This window comes from Oratosquilla oratoria, chromosome 9 (genome assembly GCF_046742065.1).
Source record: "Oratosquilla oratoria isolate Oo_2021 chromosome 9, ASM4674206v1, whole genome shotgun sequence".
Taxonomy (NCBI): Eukaryota; Metazoa; Arthropoda; class Malacostraca; order Stomatopoda; family Squillidae; genus Oratosquilla; species Oratosquilla oratoria.
This window is the reverse complement of record NC_134785.1, coordinates 10492289-10497288: the sequence shown is the minus strand read 5'-3', so window position 1 is coordinate 10497288 and position 5000 is coordinate 10492289.

Here is a 5000-nt window from a genome sequence, read left to right as displayed (position 1 = left end):
ATAAAAATATATGCAATTGAAATATCTATAATGATAATTTGGACGATGATAATAATAATGAATAGATAAAAAAATGAATAGAAATAAAACTAGTCTCATAAAAAATACACACGCACATACACACATACACACACACACACACACACACACAGGTGCGCACACACACAGAAAAAAATCTTTAAAGACTGCCATCGTAACGAACGAATTATCTGGAGCATTCTGAACCTCTAAAGCTAAATAAGATCTTTTGTCGTTCACCAGAATAAAATATGTAAAGAACACCGAGGGGCTTTCCTCCAAAGATGGCTTACTTTGGAGGCTTTGTTCTGGCCAATGCCGTCAGACGATCTTATTCAGCTGGAAAATTGACTCTGAGGTACACTTCGTTCCACACTGATGTCATATGCAAAAAATTAATAAATAAAGATAAGAATAACAGTAATAATGATAAATAGATCAATAAACATACAGATAACTAGACAAATGGATAAACAAATAATTGAATAAATAAATACATAGATATAGATAATTGATAAGTAAATATAATTACATAAATAAATAAATAAATATTAAGATAAGCTGTATAAAATTGAAGATAGATAAGATTAATGAAAAAATATAAATTCAAAATAAAAAAAGTGAATTTATCAGTCAATTAAGTTGAATGAAATAATATTAATAAATGATAATTATATTGATAATTGCAATGAAAAGATAATCAAATAATATAAAAAACAAGTCTGCGACAAAGCATGGACAGGTGACCCTTTGGTCCATGCGATCAGAAGTAAACTAAAATAAATAAATAAATGATTAAATATTTAAATGGATAAATACAGATAGACAAACAGATAAATGATGATGACAAAAAACATGTTTAGCATTAGACTTAACATATGTAAAAAGTCCTACAATTCCGTAGATTTTTTCCGCTATTTTGATAAAGTCATAGATTTACTTGTATTCTCAATGAAGTCGGCGTTCACATTATGACTTGTTTCGTTCGATTTTTCTCTCTATTTCCACGCGTGATGCCTCCCTTCACCAATATTGTCACTCTATCGATCAACATTATTTCTGTTCTTTTATAAAAAAATCTTTCTTCGCCAGATGATCAAAGAGGGACTGTAGGAGACCGGCAAAAAAGGTTATCATTGATCACAAAAATCACAACAGCAGCAACAGCAATAATGATAATAATGATAATAATAATGATAATAATAATTATAATAATAATGATAATAATAATAATAATGATGATAATAATAATTAATATAATAATAATGATAATAATAATAATAATAACAATAACAATAATGATAATAATAATAATAATAATAATAACAACAATAACAACAACAATAATAATAATAATAATAACAACAATAATAACAATAATGATAATAACAATATTAACAATGTCGTACTTATGTAAACTAAGAAATATTCATAAAGCTAGTATAAAGAAAAAACATAACCCCAATAATAATAATAATAATAATGATAATATCTGACAACAAAAAGAAAAAACAAAACAAAACAAAACCAGAAAAAGAAATCGGACATTTCAAATAAACTATAAGAGGACCAGCACGGGGAACAAACTCCATTGAACATTACACCGAAATGTTTTTTTATCATCTCCGAGATGATCACACTTCGCCAGCGAATTTGCTCTGCATCGTAAAACAATAGCGAATTACACTCGGCGCTGTCACACACGCACTGACGCAGACCAAACGTCAAGATAAAGCGACACCGAAGACGAACATCAAACACAACCTACCTCCTACAAGTATCCCCAAACTACTACTACTACTACTACCACTACTACTACTACTACTACTACTACTACTACTACTACTACTACTACTACTAATAATAATAATAATAATAATAATAATAATAATAATAATAATAATAATAATAATAATAATAATAATAATAATAATAATAATAATAATAATAATAATAATAATAATAATAATAATAATAATAATAATAATAATAATAATAATAATAATAATAATAATAATAATAATGATGATGATAATAATAATAATAATAATAATAATAATAATAATAATAATAATAATAATAATAATAATAATAATAATAATAATAATAATAATAATAATAATAATAATAATTAATAATAATAATAATAATGATAATAATAATAATAATAATAATAATAATAATAATAATAATAATAATAATAATAATAATAATAATAATAATAATAATAATAATAATAATAATAATAATAATAATAATAATAATAATAATAATAATAATAATAATAATAATAATAATGATAAATAAAATAATCATAAGCAAATAAAGTATAAAATAAAACAAGAAAAAAAAATAGATAAGATTAAAGTAAATAGATGAAGAATATAGAAAATAGAATAGAATAAGATAAAGCTAAAATACAAAGAAATGAAACAAAAACAGAATACAAAAAAGCAGAATAATACACAAGAACAAATTAGAAGTAAAAGATAAGAATGAAATATGAAATAACTTAGAAATAGAATAAGAATAAAACATCAAAAACTAAACAGCTAGCGCCTAGAAAGTGAGATCAACCTAATTCACAACAATGACAATACTGACCAACACATCACAGTGGCATAGATCACCTCTCCCCTCCGTCCCCACATCCTTTTTTAGTTTATACCTGCACTCCAGAAGATCAACAAACAAACGACAGGTTAGGCCTCTTTCTCGACCCAGCTTCCTAACGATAACAAATAAATTAACAAAAAGATAAAACCAAACGCACCAGTGGCGGGATGGGGCACCTCAGTGGCCCTGTCTGCTGGCAGACTCCTTGGCGAAGAAGAAGAAGAAGAGGACGAAGAGGAGGAGGAGGAAGACACCTAACGAAGACGACGTTGCAGTCCGGGAATGCGAAGTTGTTGGTCGACTCGAGTCTCCTTAAGTGTCCAGGCGGACTTCGATGGTCTTGACTGAGCACCTCAGGCGTTTTGACTCAAGTGAGCACGCCACGGCACCGCGAGAGGTGCACGGGAGGAGGCGGGGAGCTCAGTAGCAACCCCGTTCACTATATCGGCCGCCGCGGTCCACCAGCGGGATCCCGGGATAAGAGGGTAAACAGGAGAAATTTGGCCGCAGACCTCCTTCGTGGTGACCCTTCTTCGTCGGGGCGCTGGGCAGAATTTTGGCCCAAGACCTTCTTCGTCGAGGCAGAATAGGAGAACACCGCCCTGGCGAAGGAAGGCCGAGGGAGACACGTCGGGTCCTAGCAGGGTCATGAGATTTGTCTGACTAGTCGGAATGAAACGCCCAAAGGATTTCTCTCTCTTTCACTATGAGGTTCTTGGCAAAACAAGTCTTAAATGTAACACCTTCAAGCCTGTGCACAATTTATATTTGTTTGATAATAATAACAATAAAAATTATAATGATAAAAGTATCAATATTGATAATAATAATCATCACGATCATTAAACGATTATAATTACATTATAGTTATAATTGTCATCATCATTATCATTATCATTATCATTATTACTATTAAAAGTATCATTATTATTATTATTTATTATTTTATTATCATCATTATTACTTTTATGATTATCATTATTATTGTTATCATTATTTTATTATTATTATTATTATTATTATTATTATTATTATTATTATTATTATTATTATTATTATTATTATTATTATTATTATTATTATTATTATTATTATTATTATTATTATTATCATTATTATTATTATTATTATTATTATTATTATTATTATTATTATTATTATTATTATTATTATCATTATTATTATTATTATTATTATTATTATCATTATTATCATTATTATTATTATTACTATTATTTTCATCATTATTATTATCATTATGTCATAGGCTTATAGTGTTAAGAGGAAGACAGTCACAGGCAGTCAACTCTCCATACATACGAAGGTGGAGGAAAAAAAGTCGAAACTGATACAGAGAGAGACTTTAGGCCCGGTTGCACTTCCAGGCGAGGATGTGGGTGTGAATTGGGTTTTAAACGATTCGGGTGGTAGGAAGGGAGGGAGATGATTCTCTCCGCCGTCATCCCTGTAAGGCACGCCGTTTGCAGATGAACAAAATCGTTGTGGCGGTTGTGGTTGTGGTTGTGGTGACAACATTGCTAATGAGCGTGTGGCTTACAAACCAGTGACACTTCGAACAAATCTCTAGACTTTTGCGTCCGTCTCTGTCCCTGTCTATATGTCTGGTTCTCTCTCTCTCTCTCTCTCTCTCCCTCCTTCTCTCTCTCTCCTTTTCTCTCTCTCTCTCCTTCTCTCTCTCTCTCTCTCTCTCTCTCTCTCTCTCTCTCTCTCTCTCTCTCTCTCGCCCTCTCTCTCTCTCCTTTCGCACAATGTAGATGTCTTCCGTCGTAAATTAAATGTGCAACCACAAAACCCATTGACGCGTATTTCCTAACTCGACCTACACTTTAATTGTCTTACACTATGCAAGACTGACATAAATGAAACTATATCCATTACAAGAATATTTGATGGCCATATATGTCTACATGATAATATTGAAAAGGGCGGCAGAATCTTTTAGCAAAATGAATGTACACTGGCTATAATCTTATATTTTTGTTTATTCATTTATTCATTCATTTATTCATTTATGTAATTATCTATTTATCTATTTACGTATTTATTTGCAATTACATCGAGAGCGACTGGTTTTTTTTTCAGTACAGCAAGTCTACACTGAAAGAAAAAAAAATAGTAATAATAATAATAATAATAATAATAATAATAATAATAATAATAATAATAATAATAATAATAATAATAATAATAATAATAATAATAATAATAATGATAATAATAATAATAATAATAATAATAGTAGTAGTAATAATAATAATAATAATAATAATAATAATAATAATAATAATAATAATAATAATAATAATAATAATAATAATAATAATAATTATAATAATAATTATAAT